The sequence below is a fragment of the Scardinius erythrophthalmus genome (genome assembly GCF_964197995.2).
Source record: "Scardinius erythrophthalmus genome assembly, chromosome: 7".
Taxonomy (NCBI): Eukaryota; Metazoa; Chordata; class Actinopteri; order Cypriniformes; family Leuciscidae; genus Scardinius; species Scardinius erythrophthalmus.
This window is the reverse complement of record NC_138227.1, coordinates 28,483,948-28,501,447: the sequence shown is the minus strand read 5'-3', so window position 1 is coordinate 28,501,447 and position 17,500 is coordinate 28,483,948. Positions and strand designations below refer to the sequence as shown.

Here is a 17,500-nt window from a genome sequence, read left to right as displayed (position 1 = left end):
TTTTAGATCTTCGTCTGTTGTATCGTGCAGTCATGAAACTCAATTTCAAGATGCTCACACTCAAACACATAAATTTAAAAGGCGCTTACTTCCATCCTCCCTCAACAAAGGAAGTTCTTGAGGTTTTCTTTTGGGGGCGAAGAATACCATTATCGGGTACTTCCATTCGGTCTAGCTCTATCACCCCACACGTTAACCCTCTGGGGTCTGAGGTGTTTTTTGGGCCTTGGAGGTGTTCTGACATGCTCTGACATTTGTGCTTATTTCTGTTACTTGTGACATTTTCATGGCTAAAGTCTAATTACACTGTATTCAGCACAAACTCTGCTACAATAATATATCAGCAGCATGTGTGTAAAAGTTTGTTGTTTTGAGATAATGACATTTATGCGTGGTTTGTGAAAATACAAAAAAAAAAATCTAACTGAAATAAGGTCATGAAACCCATACCAGGGCTGGACTGGTAATCTGGCATACCGGGCAAATGCCCGGTGGGCCGACGTGCTTTTGGGCCGATACATCTCATACTTTTTTTTTTTTTTTTTTTTTGACGGCCCATAAAACTCGTATATCGGCGGCCCATTCATTTTGTTTTGTTTAAATGACAGCGCTGGGTTAGTGCCGGTGTAATGCATTGGTCAAAAAAAAAGTAAGCGTTAGTTTTTTTTTCCACTGACAGACCGGCCCATGAAACGCGTAGATCAGCGGCCCATTGGTTGTTATCTTGATTGACACTGGGCTGGCCCAATCACATCATTAAACACCTCCCCCTCTGGGCTCTGAGCGAGCGTGCAGTGTCAAGTGTGTATCTGTCAAAATAGTGTAAAAGCAATTTTTATCTCACTTGGAAAAACAGCATCACAGGTGTAAGACAACACTCAAAAGGCAAAATTGTAATAAAGAAGAAAAGGCTTTAATCTTTGAGGAATCTTTTCGCAACCGCAGCCACCCAGATGTGAAACAGAAAGCCTCCTGACATAATAAAACTGAGACATTTTATACAGGTTTCTGACATTCTTGACTCCTCCTTTCCCAGTCTCTGTAAATTTCCTTAAAGACATCTAGTATGGACTGGTTCTACCCCCCCCCCCCCGGGCAGGTCATGCTGTTCTTTGTCCCTGAGAAGCCAAAAGGCCTTCATTTACAGTCTAAATGACCTCCTGCTTTCCTCAGGAGGGGGCCTGGGACCCTACTATATGACATCCTGTATTCTTCGACTAAGATTCTTTCTCGTGCCTAGGTGTTTGTTATCTCCCCGGGCTATCTGGTTTATTACATCTGCTCTTTCCTACCCCCAATTCAGCTGTTAGAAATGCTTTTACACACACTCAAATGAAATCAACAAGTTTTAAATGAATGGACACAAGAACAATGAATTTTTCATTAACATCTCCCCCCTGTTTATCATTCTCTGATAACCAATAAAATAATAAAAATTCATTTCTGTTTTCTAATCAAACCCATTATACTATTAAATCTTTAAGAATAGAATTAATTCAAGTCTTAATTCAAGAACAGTTATACCCTTCATGTATATCAATACTAAGCCCTAATTTGATTCAATCAAATAAAATCGCAAAACTTTTCTTCAACCATTAATTGGTCAACATTTTCTCCAGATATGTTGATCATCTCGTTGCCTCATGGACGTTCCATCTTCACCAATATGACACTTTGCATGCCGTAGAGAGGATTTTTTCCAACGTTGGCAGGGGAGATTTGTTTCTAGCACATATCATTGATCCCCTACTTTATTCTTTGCGCTGGCGTGTGAGGTTGTTGATGTTGGTTGGTATAGTTTAGGTCAGATGCTTGGACCCAGGTCTAACATCCTTCAGTCATTTTCAAATCCTTACAAGATTTTCCCTTAGATCACGATCGCACCCCCACTGGAATGAGTCGTTTACTGTCTGCTGTCACCTGTGAAGGCAGACCTTAAGTGATTTTGTTAGTGACCGCTTGTCTTGTCGTGCCTTTGGTGTGACCTGTGGATTCAACAGCCTGAAACATTATTGTCACCAGATAATTTTTGCTCATTGAATAGCACTCAGGGTCCTTGTTCCCACAGGGTTAGGCACTGTTTCTTCACTTTGCTCATGCCATGCGCAAAAGTCTGCATCTTCTGTAAAGAAAAACAAATGTTGAGGTTATTGTCACATAGTTTTCTTTTGTCTGCTGTGCTGCCACATCTGCTCCGGCGTTTCCTGTCAAAACAATTCTTGTTATTAGCACACTTAAAATACAAACAATGCACACAATTAAACCCAATGTCCTCCCAACATTTATCTTCCCACCTGTGCGATGGCTTTCAGCAAATGTGAGCCCCTTAGTAAACCAGATCTAGCTGGTTTAGACAAATAAAGTTCTTCTAATAAACCCCTCCTGGACTTTTACTGTCCTCATATACCAATGAGGTCAAAGCTAGATAACCTCTCAGCCTGCTGTGAAGACAATGGGTTTAGCCCTCCCCCCCTGGATTTACTGTTTTTCCCACCTGAGGCCGAAATGTCTTTGTTTGTGGCCTGAATACAAATTATCCATACTAAAAAGTTCAAAGACTCATCTGACCACTTGTTTTACTGTGCGTTCTCTTGTTCCTGCCATGAGCATATTCATCCTCCTCTTGATGCACGGCATCTCGTGCATAAATTTAACATAATAAAATTCTCTTACTTTTATCAGACGCTTTTATCCAAAGCGACTTACATTTCAAGGTACACATTTGCATTCTTGTCAGGTCAGGTCGTGGTGTGCACACTTCGTCAACGTCAGTCGAATAGCAATCTCCCCCTTTTTTACAATACATAACTGTTAAGGGCTCTCTGGATAATCTGATATTTACTTAGCCTACGTGTTTGTTGCTGTCAAATCTATAACTTTTTCTCAACACATGACTGACGGCTATCTACGACTTCACAATTCTAATTTACACATCAATACCTAAACCTGTCCAGAAAGTAATTCAAATCTACTGCACATCATAAATGACCAAAATAATAAATAGACAGAGCTCGATGATCAATCAACTTAAAGCTCATCCTGTTCTGTGTTGCCTTCTCATCAGATTGACTCACAATCCTCAGCTTACTTTTCAAATTTGTCATTCGCCTTAACCCATCTATAATGCTAAAACACTCTTTCCAGAGGTTAATGACAAATTTACACACTATTCAGACAGAATAGTTGTCCTAAACTAACACATACTGTACAAACATGAATTAACACTCACACTCATCCCTGACTATGAACTGCTCATATTTCTTATTCATATCTTTTCTCTAAAAAGATTTAAATTTTAAATGACATTTTAACCTTACATTTTCCTGTATCTTTTATCTAATGTTTTTATGGCCTCTTAACCAGTTTCAAAGCATGTCTGTTCATTATTCATCTGATTTTAGAAAAGTCAGCTGGATTGTTTTGGTGCATAATTATTACTTTGCTTCAGCTTTCTTTGGCTGACTGATAACAGAAGAACAGACAGAGTACCATCCTCTTCCTCCACTCAAGCAGTCTCTTTCTCTCTCATTATAAGCAAATAATCTTTTCAACAGCCTCCTAGGACTGTAACTAAAATAATCATAGTCATAGTCAATCCTTAATAGTTCACAAATGTCAAAATACAAATGTTTGACTCAAATTAGAACCGTTACAATAATCTAAAATACATTATGCTATGATCTTTTTTCTAAGGTTATTTTTAGTTTAAATACTCAATTCACCTAACCTTCGTTTTTCAGAAATTTCTCTTGACTCATCACAAGCTGTTCTCATCTTTAGCCACCACCATGTCTAATGACCTTCAGGAGTTAAAAACTAGTTCAATATCAAACATTTTTCTTTGCCCATAAGGCAACCAACATCATGTTCCTTATGTCACATCTTTGATCTTCTGTTAAAACAGAACGGTCAAATGTTTAAGGTGACAAGCTATTCGAAGTCCCCGTAATCAAGATGGTTGTTGGTTGTGCTCTGTGATTCTATTTACATATTACTGAGATTGGATGTAATTGTCTCTATATGATAATTAAGCTCTTTTAAGTGAAGGAACATTTTGATATATATATATTGGAGTGGAAGTTGTAGGGAACAGACCCCTCTTTGATGCTCTTGGCCCCAAGTAGCATCACAACCACTCCCTTCTTGTAGGTAACACCTCCCGAACCTGGTGGGCAGGTGCCCCAGTGGCGGCGATAATCCCTGCCTTAGGTTGTTCCCATCTATGGCCATCAGAGAATCTTACCCGTCTTTGGGATCTACGCCTCCTGCACACTGAGTTATGGCTCTACTTCACTTGAGCAAAATTATCATAGTTTGTGGTAATGAAATTTTTTTTTTTTTTTTTTTTAATCGAGGTAATCAAGAACCATCATATCCACTTGGAACATTTAATATTGACATTCAGTGTACTGTTACTTCTGTAGCCGGAGCCATCGGCCCTGTTTTATGGTGGAGGCTAAAATCAGACAAAGAAGCGGTCAAAAATGTCACTTCTATCATTTAAGGTCTGCATTATTATTTTAAAGACTTCTTTAAAATCATTCAGTTTTACTTTTAAAACATATACAAATTGTCCTCTAAATTTGTCAAATCTGATTTGTTTTAGCTTTTCCACATCTATGAATCTTTTCAACTGAAACACTGTGCTTTACACAGCCTCAGACAACAGCTTTCAGCTGATATTGAATGAGAGAGAGACTCTTGAGGCATTCAGGACTGGTACACTGCATTCTCATAAACTTTTAACTTCAGACTTTATCTACCATCTTTTTCAACTGTAGCCCATCTTAAGGCATCTTTTCCATGAATTACATGTATTGTAATTTAGACATAATATCCACTCCGAATGAGTCTCTGTTGCACTGAAACTGTGGCAGTTTCAGTCACAGCACGTGCCAGATTCAGATAAGCAAACCTGTTTTGGCCAAATCACAATCTTATCTTTTAAAATCAACATTAACAAGCCTTTGTTTAATCAAATGCCTTTTACACATTTTACATTTAGCAACTGTTAATCCTGTAACACTGCTTCTGTTTATTTTATCTTAAAGAAATAATACGAATTATTCTAGTTCTTAATAACAATTTCATTTCAATTTTACTTCAATGTTTTCTCTAGGAGTTTATCAATCTGCTTCTATGATTCACTTTTGAGGCTGCTCCCTGCTTGTGATACATTTTTTTGATTATCATTATAAATCATTCATTAGATTTGTCTCTCCATATCATCTAAAACCTTATCAAAGCATTTCATTCAAAAACACAATCATCCTTTTAGTGACCGGTACCTTTTTAAATATTTTGCAACTCATTTAGTCTTATCCGTAATTTTATGTCAACCGGTACTTTTTATAGTTCTTTCCTTTCAAAAGGAATTCCTTACACTTAAATCTTTCAATCTTCTTACAACTTTCAAAAGTTCCAACTATCAACTTTATTTCTCCCTCATTTACTTTTACAGTCATACAGTGCGCATACAGTCACTGAATGACCCAGCTGACTGCAATAAAACACTCTCTGTTATTCTGCCTTTTATCTTTCTAACTGCTTCACCCTATTTTGCACTTCTGAAACATTGTGTTGTATTCAGGAAATGCAAACAGAGCCACTGATAAGTTCTCTGCATTCTCCTCCACTGTCCCAGCTGCAAATTCAATTACAATAGCCGAATTATAATCTTCATCATATTAACACTGATCTACTTTCTAACTCATATTAACACAGACTTTTCTTTAAATTTGTGTTAGTTTGGCACTTTCTTTGTTTGGAGCCAGTCAAGTTACTATTTATCTTTCCAATCAGAATCAAACTTTTACAAAAACATAATCTGCAAATCTCTTTAAACTGAGAGCTTCAGAGCAGAGCTGCTTACAGCATTTGCTCTCTTTTGTATCAGGACTATTCAGTTACTCTTCATACAGTATTAAAACATTAACGTGTAATTAATTTCATCAACACTGGTTTTAAAAGCTTATTCTTCTATCAAATGGTTAGTTTGCAGATTCAACATAAATCACAAGATTGTATTATAATTATTCAGTCCTACTTATCTCTACTGTTTCACAGAGACCACAAGATTCCCTAATTCTTCTCAGTCTCTAAATTACACAGACAGCTATCCTCAACTCAAAAATATGGCAATCTATTCTTCAATACTCGTTTTCATGTCATTAATACAATAAAGCATTCACATCGTAATTTCAATCATTATTTTATCTCCAAAATATCGAATTTTTCCCGTTTTGCTTACATTTGCGTACATGATTCCTAATCTTTATATCATGTTAATCCCTGTTAATCATACTCAATGCCTTATTTTATCTAACACTCTTTCCCTACATGCCACTTCCTTCTGTATCTGTTCAATCCAACAATTTCCATCAGGAAAAACATCCTATCTTCCCCTACATGCCAGTTCCTTCTGCATCTGTTCTCTTTTATCTGCAATCCAACAATTCTCTGTTTATAATTTCCATCAGGAAAAACATTCTATCTTTCCCTATCTTCTTTAGTTCAACAAACTACTGTCTGTTCACAGTTTTCTTCCATATCTCTTTCTCATAGCACAATACTTTCACGTTCCTATCGATTCTTTAACCACTTTTAATCTTGTTGTACTCAATGTTTCCTCTTCTGGAAAATCATGATATTTTATCAATTTCCCTATGTCAGTCATAATTACCACCATAATTATTTCTCCTTTGACAGAAAATTGGTGTAAAAAAAAAAATGATCTACTTTACTGTTAGATGACCCCATTTTGGCTGAGTTCCTCTCTTCTGGATTTCACAATTCGACACGTGTCTTACAGAATCTGTCAAACGTCTTCGACAGACCCGATCTTTTACTCCGAGATCGGACGGACCTCTGCTTGTTTACGTTCCACTCAAAGTTTTCTCACGTGCGCTTATTCGCTCGCTCAATTCTTTTGACTTGATTAATTCAACCTGGTCTTGTAATTACGTTCCACTCAAAGTTCCCCCACGTGCGCTTATTCGCTTGACTCAATTCAATGTGGTAAAACTTCGAGTAGAGCACAATCACCCAGAAACTTATTTTTTACTTGATTAATTCAACCTGGTCTTGTAATTACGTTCCACTCAAAGTTCCCCCACGTGCGCTTATTCGCTTGACTCAATTCAATGTGGTAAAACTTCGAGTAGAGCACAATCACCCAGAAACTTCTTAATCCTGTTTTAAACTTTCTCTAAGGTTTACATAAATTTCGAGTAGAACGTAATCATCTCAGCAGCTGTGATTTCTCTGAATCACCAGTGGATCCCCTGTCCACTAACGAGCTAAGTGAGGCAGAAACTGGTCTGCTTTGTCAGATCAATTTCTCCCCATAAAATTTGTGATTAACTGACTCACCTCTCGCTCGTACCAAAAAGCAAAACTCAGCCAATATGGTTCACGTTCACTCACAATTATCAAATTACACTCAACTTCAATAAAACAATTTGCCGTGTCTTACCCAGAGATGCTTTTCTGTTTTTTTTTCTCGCAATCGTCGCGGATTTTTTAATCCTGGTGGGAGTTTTCTTTCACTGGCCCTGAGTGCGGGGTTTTGCCTCTCTCTCTCGTAATCTGTTGAGTTTCTATCTCAAACCGTCGAGGTATGAGACGGCCGCCTGTTGCTGCCGAGGTCGTGCACTTTCCCGTCAAATCCGTTCTCAGGACCAGGAGAAGAAGCGTCCGCACAGGATCCCACTTCTGACACCAGCTGTAAAAGCAATTTTTATCTCACTTGGAAAAACAGCATCACAGGTGTAAGACAACACTCAAAAGGCAAAATTGTAATAAAGAAGAAAAGGCTTTAATCTTTGAGGAATCTTTTCGCAACCGCAGCCACCCAGATGTGAAACAGAAAGCCTCCTGACATAATAAAACTGAGACATTTTATACAGGTTTCTGACATTCTTGACTCCTCCTTTCCCAGTCTCTGTAAATTTCCTTAAAGACATCTAGTATGGACTGGTTCTACCCCCCCCCCCCGGGCAGGTCATGCTGTTCTTTGTCCCTGAGAAGCCAAAAGGCCTTCATTTACAGTCTAAATGACCTCCTGCTTTCCTCAGGAGGGGGCCTGGGACCCTACTATATGACATCCTGTATTCTTCGACTAAGATTCTTTCTCGTGCCTAGGTGTTTGTTATCTCCCCGGGCTATCTGGTTTATTACATCTGCTCTTTCCTACCCCCAATTCAGCTGTTAGAAATGCTTTTACACACACTCAAATGAAATCAACAAGTTTTAAATGAATGGACACAAGAACAATGAATTTTTCATTAACAATAGTCTGAGAGATGGAGAGGAAACGCAAGGAATGTGCAGAGAAATAGCGTGAAAAATAGATACAGGCCCTTCAAGCAGACGCTGTAAAATGTGTCAAGATATATATGTTTTCTGCAGCAGCAGGACCTTCATCAGCTCCAGTGGCTGATGAGGAGGATAGTGAGGAGGATCAGGAGAGAGAGATGAGAAAGTGTAACGTAGAGTCCGCGGTAAGCAGAACTACTTTCAAAACACTTTGGCTATGAGTGTAGGAACCCATAACCTGGTTACAGATTATTTCCACATCTGCATAGTTGACAATTACAGCAATTTACCTGAAGTTTAATGAGACACGTTTGTATCCATGTTTTCCGCCAAAATAAAAGCTCGATGCAGTTTGCGTCAAAATAAAAGAACATGTGCTTATCTCTTTCAAGTTTAGAAATTAGTACAAAACTAATTATGAAAGTTTTCTTTATTTTTCGGTGCATTATTTTTTACAATATATAGGCTACTATCATGAGATTAATATTATAACTATTATTATGTAGTAGTGTACTAAAAGAGGTTTGATTTGTTTTCTTTGTTATACTTGCACACTGAATATGGGTTGGAGCTTTTAATTTTGAACCCTCAAACTGCACCAGATTGATGAATTTAACATTAAAATGCAAAAAAAATTCTTAGGGGGACCATGCCCCCCAACCCCCCTAGAGGTCCACCCACCACAGTTTTACCAAAATTCCTTTGAGAAACACTATGTCAATGCAGCTTATAGCTTGTTTTTTGGATTCATCACTGTGGAGTATAGTTCGACTGTATTAATAAATTACAATTTTGTACTTATTTCATCTGTTAACTCTCACTCGTTTATACTCACTCATTACATGGCATTAGTGGTTTTAATGAATAGGAGTTAAACAAAAACATATTCAAAGGCGTGCAAAGATGGGTGGTGTTTATGATCATATGTAGTGGGCCAGTCTGGGCCAAAATGCCAGGGCCGATTTTCTGTCCCAGTCCAGCCCTGACCCATACTGATTATTTCTTCACAAGACTTTTGAAAATTGTATGATCACAATCACCCTGACTGCTCATTCAGATAAGACAATATATTGATTTAAAAATTTTACGACATGTTTTGTGTGAAAAAGCATTAATATGTAAGCTTTTCACACCTGAGAAAGACAAAGACACTCCCTAATGGCCCTATTAGGAGCTATCAGGCCCTATCATTCTGAGCAACCTTGCACAAAGAATGAGGAGATTTAAAAAAGAATGCCTTTTAGATTTTTTGGATTTATTTACAACACAACATAATCCAAAGATACAAAACAAATGACAAAGAAACACTCATTGAAAACAATTATCCAAAGACAGAGACCTTTGTGTCATTCCTAAAAACATTGTACATACCTTTCATTTCCAAGGTGTTTGATTTTCACTTTACCAGGTTCATGTACAGAGACTCATGTGCATGTTGAAGTCAGCAGGAGTGGCATCTGGGCCCTGAAAGAAAAAACAAAACAAAGTGAACATACTGATATCAAGAGAAACTATAGGCCTGCACGATTTTGGGAATACATTTTAGATTTTTCTGGTTAAAATTGCTATTTAAAATTCACAGAATACACACATACACACACACATAAATGTTTCCAACAATATATAATATAATGAACACCAGATTTGTTGTGCCTTGTAGGCATAGGCTATGCGCAGTGCTGCATAAAATAATAATAACAATAACCATATCAGCCTATAAATCTTCCAAAATATTTCAGTAACAACTAAGCTAGAAAAAAATATATTGATTATAATGTTACTTCAAATGTTTCCATTCGTTATGATGATATGAAATGAGATAATAGTAAAAACATGAAGCCGTTTGGTGCTTTTCAAACGCGATCGCGATCCAAATATGATACATTCAAACGCGATCGCGCTCAAATATAAAACATTATGGTTACCATATACATATCTACATTTGAGCAGATATCCACAAACACAGTAACAGTAAACACGGGTCTCAATATTATTATATTCAACATATATCTAGCAACAGTTCAACTGCAATGTGAAATTTATGCAACAATAACAAACTAATATGTAAGAATTTCTTACCTTACATCTTTCTTGTCTTCAAATCGCGTTCTTCTTCTTCTGAGGTAATTCCAATGCAAGCTCATGGCGCGTCTTTCAAACTCGGCGAAGAGCAGAGACTTGTGAAGTGTTTTGGTGTTTTGTTTCTGAGGTAACGAGCCCGTTCGCGTTCCATGTGGAGATTTGCATGTGAATATCTTTTGCGCGAGTGGGCGTGTTCAAATTAAAAAATAATTAGGAAGCGTTTGAGAAGCTGGACATCTTGTTGGTTTTATACAAATTACTTAAACAGAGAATATTTGTTTTCAGTTTGAATCCGATCATTTAAAAGTACACACTTAAATGTTTATAAAGGTATATGGCTCATAAATGTGTGACAAGTATTCGCTGAGTTTTGTTTATAGACGTGCTCAAGAAAAAAAAGTTCACCGCGACGGAGAGGCAGAATGCACGCCCTGTTTATTTTCTTTATTTTACAAAAGCACAATGTTTTGATTTGATTGTAAGTAAGTGGACACCTACAAAAGTAAAAATATCACAGATTCTTTTTTTATATTTATTTTTTCTGTATGACCATAAATGACTGAGTAATTTAAGTTTATAGTGCTACAATGTGAAGAAAATACGTTTGCCGACCTCAGAGGGTTAACAAAGTGCGTAGATGCAGCTCTGGCCCCGCCAGGCTGCAGGGCTACGCATTCTGAAATACATCGATGACTGGCTGATTCTGGCGGAATCAGAGCAGTTAGCGGTTCGGCATTGAGATGTCGTCCTCGCTCAGATGAAGAAATTGGGGTTGAGACTCAATACCAAGAAGAGTGTGCTTTCTCTACTACAGAGAACCACTTTCCTTGGTGTGGTATGGGATTCAGTCACGATGCGAGCCACAATATAACCCGTTCGTGTAGCTGCTATCCCCACAGCCACAAAAGAGTTGAAGCTAGGCCAGTCACGCACTGTGAAACAGTTCGAGAAACTGTTGGGCTTCATGGCAGCAGCGTCCAATGTGATACCCTTTGGCCTACTGTACATGAGACCCTTGCAGTGGTGGTTCAGAACCAGAGGGTTTTCCCCGAGGGGAAACCCACTTCGTACAATAAAGATCACGCGGCGGTGTCTCCGTGCCTTGGTTATCTGGAGGAAATACTGGTTCCTATCTCACATGAGCAGTCACTCATTGTGAAACAGTTTGAGAAACTGTTGGGCCCCATGGCAGCAGCGTCCAATGTGATACCCTTTGGCCTACTGTACATGAGAACCTTGCAGTGGTGGCTCAGAACCAGAGGGTTCTCCCCGAAGTAAAACCCACTTCGTACGATCAAGATCACGCTGCGTTTTCTCCGCGCCTTGGTTATATGAAGGAAATACTGGTTCCTATCCCACATGAGTAGTCACGCACTGTGAAATAGTTCGAGAAACTGTTGGGCCTCATGGCAGCAGGTCCATTGTGAGTCCCTTTGGCCTACTGTACATGAGACCCTTGCAGTGGTGGCTCAGAACCAGAGGGTTCTCCCCGAGGGGAAACCCACTTCATACAATCAAGATCACACGGCGGTGTCTCCGTGCCTTGGTTGTATGGAAGAAATACTGGTTCCTTTCCCAGGTTCCGGTGTTGGGAGCTCTTTGCCATCAAGTTGCTATCTCGACAGATGCTGCCCTCACAGACTGGGGAGCGGTAATGGGAGGCCGCTCATCCCAGGGCCTGTGGAGGAGTCATCATCTTTTTTGGCACATAAATTGCCTGGAGATGATGGCAGTCTTCAATGCATTGAGACATTCCTCCCAGACCTGAGGGACCATCATGTGCTTGTCCGTACAGACAACACATCGGTGGTCTCTTACATAAATACTGTATGTAGGAGCAGACATCCTGTTGAGGCAGGGGCTGAGGCCCGGGGAATAGAGGCTCCACTCCGAGGTGGTGGAGCACATTTGGGGGGTTGATGGCCAGGCACAAGTGGATCTTTTCGGGTCTCAGGATATGACGCACGGTCCACTTTGGTTCTCCCTCACACACCCAGCTCCCTTGGGGCTGGACGTTGTGGTATGGACATGGCCGAGGCTACATCTGTACATCTTTCCCCGATTACTCTGCTCCCAGGAGTTCTGGAGAAGGTCCGCCGAGATGGAATTATTATACTACTAGTAGAACCGTACTGGCCAAGCCTACTGGTTCTCGGACCCGGTGTCTCTCCTCGAAAGCTCTCCCTTGGAGATTCCAGTCAGGAGGGACTTTCAGGAACATCTTAGGTTACGACTGTAACCCTAGTTCCCTAAGAAGGGAACGAGACGATGCGTCACTTTGCCATACTTCCTACATCCCTGTGATTGACTTGCTTTGGCCCTTTTCGAAGCTAGCGTGGTTCTAAACCTGATGTCCTTTATCCTTTCCTGGTCGTCACGTCGCCCGCAACGCCCACTCTCGCCATTGGACTAGTTGACACAAGTGCTTCAGATGCAATCACGCAGGAGCGTTCCCAAAGCGTCATCGATGCATCGTCTCGTTCCCTTCTCAGGCCCCGTCCACACTACTGCGTTTTAGTTTAGAAACGGAGAATTAAAACGAATACGATCACCGTCCACACCAGCGTTTTAGCTGCGTATTAGAATTGATCTCCGTCCACATTAAAACGACTGAAAACGCGGATCACGTGACCATTCACCAACACTGGGCATGCGCGTGCCGGTGTAAACACAACTTCATTGATAAAATTATCCCACTATGCGCTGGTTCTTCCCGGGTTAACCCAAAACCGACGCTCCATGTATGGTCGATACAGCCGCTGCACACGGGAATTGTCACAGATCGCTCGAATAATAGCTTGCCTCCGGCGCATGTAGGCAGTTATAGCATTGTAAAATGCAGAATTTACTTGCACAACAGCTGCTAGCAAAGATATACGGCATGACTGATGACACCCAATCATAGAGCCGAGCGTGAGCCTCTACTACGTCATCGTTTCTAAAGTCCTCCGTTTTGACCCGTCCAGACTAAAACGCCTTCCGGAGATTCAAAGCGAAAAACGGGTCGGCAGCGTTTCTAAACTTCTCCGTTTTGGTTCTGTTTTTGCCGTTTTAGTGTGGACAGGAGGTGCAAACGTAGCAAAAGTTCTCCGTTTTTAAACGAAAACGCAGTAGTGTGGACGGGGCCTCAGGGAACTAGGGTTACAGTCGTAACCTGAGACGCTTTCCATAGATCCTCCATCGGACAAAAAAGATCTTAGTTTTCAGCCAATACGTTCAACATCAACTTCAGCCCCAAGTACAGAAGATGAGGAATGAGAAATGCATCGGAAACAAAACAAATGGATTGTCAACAAGCCCAATGTCATGGAGCTTTTCAAAAGATGTCAAGAATGTGGCTCAATAATAACAAATACCACAAAAACAACATTAGGAAGTCTTCTCAGTGTTAACTGGAAATGTGAAAAAAAACACAAGGGACAGTGGAATTCCTGCACTGATGTTAGAGGGATGCCTACTAATAACCTTCTTGTTTCTGCATGCACACTGGAGCAACATATACAGACATTGCCGATTGGGCCACTATGCTCAACCTTCAAATACCCAAGAAAACCACTTACCATGAAATTCAGTCTTCTTACCTGATCCCGGTCATTAATGCATATAACAACTAAATTTTATGGAATAACATCCAAAAAGGTTTTCTCAATAGCAGAAAAAATGAGTTTGGTAGTGACATTCCTTTAGACTTTAGAACACATTTACCTCAAAATGATGGGATCAATCTACTCACCATATAGCACATGAGAGAGAGGGGATACTTCCAAAAATGTAGGACTGTGGTTAAAATCAGTCTCAGCCAATGGACTACAGCATTCACTGTTTTGGTAGTGACATGAAAATGCAGGACATGTTTTTTTTTTAGATAGATTAGTCTTGGCACATTCTCTTTGTAAACAATGGGGTGGTACTTCCGCCTACGTCCAGCGTGACCTTTCCAACGTGATTACGTAATGACTGGCGCATCGCAGACCAGCACAAGACGAACAATTGTGGTTAAAAAGTATATATATATTTTTTATATATATAAAATGAACTATCGTTTCGCTAGTTAAGACCCCTCAGCTTCCTATTCCTTCCTTGCCATTGAAGTCCATTGTGTGGAGAAAAATCCTGAAATGTTTTCCTCAAAAAAAAAAAATTCTTTTTCACTGAAGAAATAAAGACATGAACATCTTGGATGGCATTGGGGTGAGTAAATTGTCAGGAAATTTTCATTTTGAGGTGAACTAATCTTTTAAGACAACACTTTTAGTGTGACTGTTCAAATTAGTCTAATTTAGCAATGACATTATCTTGAAATGATCCTTTTAATGTCATCACCTTGGCTTCGTGTTGCTTGCACCATAGTGTTTTACAGGTAAAATTAGCATTAGCAGACATCTACAATTCTGTTAATATTTAACACAATATGCTAAAACTGAGATATTATAGATATTAGTCTTTAGGATCAGCAGAACATATTTTTCTATGTCAAGTGTTTTCGATAACAATTTTTCATGTATGAAAACAGTGGGCTACATAGCTTATACAATTTTAGATGTGGTTCCATAATTTGAGCCCTGAACATAAGTACATTTGTTTCAAGGGTGCAAAAGTCCTAGTTTTTTTATTTGTATTTATTTATTTATTTATTTTATTTGTGTTGCAGATTATAAGCAGAAACCAGGCTCTAAAAGAAAGCCTAGAGTATTTGCAATGACACAAGCAAGATGATGCCCTAACAGACTGAAGAGGCAGTGTGGATACCATTAAAATCTAATGCTAACAGACTTTCTAAATCAAAAAGAGGAACAGAAAAATTTAAATAATGCAGTTTTTATATTTATTCCAATCATATCTTAATTTCTATAAGCCACCACCCACAACTACACTAATAAGCATTAATTTATAACCACAAGCTGGTGAAACAGGAGTAAAACATTTCCACCTCAAAAAAAAAAAAAAAGAACACTCTGTTAGTGGCTTATGAACATGTTTGATTCCCTTATCCCTTCATTTGATCTTGTCATGTGCTTCACAAGTCTCATGTGCTATGTTGTCATGGTTTATTGTATTAATTGTTCACATGTGTGTGTAGCACCCTTTTCCCTCTCAGAAATTACATACCTGAGCTCTTAGGGTGGGTACTCTGGTTCGAACTTTGCAGTCTCTGGACTAATTATAAGGGAACTCTCTTAACACCCTTTAGCACAATACACTATTTCCTCTATTTAGCTATAACCATAACTTTTTTTTTGTGACTTTAATGTACTTTTCAAAATTGTATGACAACCCACAGATGAATATGAATATAGCAGTTGAGTACAGTTTTTTTTCAACCAATAATAAATCAAAGGCCTTACAATATGGTTTTAACACATTTGTAAATGCACCATAAAATCTACTTGCATGTATATGCACTGCCCTTTACAGAAAAGGAATAACAATAAATCGAACCCCTCTTAGGAAAATTCTACAGCAGTTTTAAATTGACAACTCACGTGGGCCCACACACACAATCACGCTCACCCCTCCTTGCAGGCCTGTACTGTTGCTGGTGTGCATTGTGGCCACACAAATAAAAAGATAATTGACCGCTTCACTCTGAAGAGCCAAATAAACATTAAATGGGATAGGGCCTACCTTAACTCCTTAGTGAAGAGTTCTCCCGAGTTAGGAAACTTGAATCACTCAGTTTGTCCCTGATATGCAGCAGGGCTCTCAAGTGTCACGCATTTCGGTCTTTTGTCACGCACTCCCGCCACACATTATATTTCTCATGCGGAAAAACTATTTATTTAATATGCTGCCGCGCCGCTCTCACTATGGAACCTGCAGGAATCAAGCACGTCTCCCCTGGAATTCTTGGTCGAGCCTGCCACTTATCAGCCAATCAAAAAATGAAAGGGGCTACACAATAGCCAATCAGAAAATAGCACTATTGTATCTGGGTAAGATTTAACGCAACAAACAATGAAAAAATAAACAAAGGATATCCAGGAATTGTTCCCTGCAGGCGTCGTCTTCCGAAGTTTCGTTCACAGAGGAAACCACTCCGAGCTCCGAGCATCACTTTGAGCCCAGACTCAGAGTAAGTCATGATCTCCTGTTTTAATGTTACAACAAATTCGCAACTTGTTTGACACAAACAGTGACAATTTGACTGCTGTTAGAAAATGTTTCCCAGATAATTATCATCAGTTTTTCATGAGTGTCTGTAACGTAGCCAACAGTTTTACAGCCTGTTCACTGACAACACCTGCTCAGAACAAGTCTAGGCCTAGTCATATTTTCATTTCGTATCACACACGATGACTGACATATCGTCACATTATAAACATCTTTCTCTCCTAATAGACTTAATAATTTTATTAGCACTAAATAAATGAAAGTGTATTGCATAGTCGATGTTATAGGTCACTTTTAAAATCATGTCATATTTTATAATTATATCCTGGCCATGGATGTATTAATCATTGCATCTGTCTTTCAAAGATGTCAGGTAAAAAGCAATTAAGCATCCTCTCATTCGCCCTGAGAGGAAAGTCAACTAAAAAGGCCAGGTTAGAGGATGCTGGCCCAGAGAAGGGGGGCGAAAAGGGTAGGTCCATTAGAGGAGGAGACAGAGGAAGAGAAAGTGCAGGTATATTTTTTCCTACTATGGAAGTCAATGAGACCAGAAACTGTCTGGTTACTGATATTCTTCCAAATATCAGAAACTCGGCTGAATGGATTCGAAAACGGTAAAACTCAACTGTTTAACTCTGGGGGAGTTGTAAAATGAGCCTATTTCCAAAAAAAGTGGAGTATCCCTTTAATAACACAACTAGAGGCTAAATTATTTTAACAAACTACAAACTTGGCTTGAGAAGTGTGAACCTCGAACTCAGGTAGCCTTGAGCACAGCTGCAGCATGTCACAGCACTGCCCACGATGCTTTTGCTCTGATGTAACAGCTCATTTTCATCAGTTATATTGTCTATGGATTGTTACATTTCTTACAGATTTCTGCTTGTTTTAAATCAGATACAGATAAAGTAGTACTGCATTTGAGATAGAACAATTTCTAGTGTGATTTAATCATACCTGTGAATCGTCTCTTTGCTATTAGCTAAGCTGT

General features: G+C 39.2%; 1 protein-coding gene across 2 annotated transcripts in view; it reads right to left on the bottom strand.

Moving 5' to 3' along the window:
- Window positions 1–16,238, bottom strand: part of LOC308694138 (uncharacterized protein) — a 44,221-nt gene extending 27,983 nt beyond the window's left edge. The window contains exon 1 of one of the 2 annotated variants that reach the window (XM_081371476.1): window positions 16,024–16,238. The gene's annotated coding sequence lies outside the window, so the exon portion shown is untranslated. The remainder of the gene's footprint in view (window positions 1–16,023) is intronic. The other variant, XM_081371478.1, reaches the window with a different exon arrangement.
- Window positions 16,239–17,500: the final 1,262 nt, after the last annotated feature.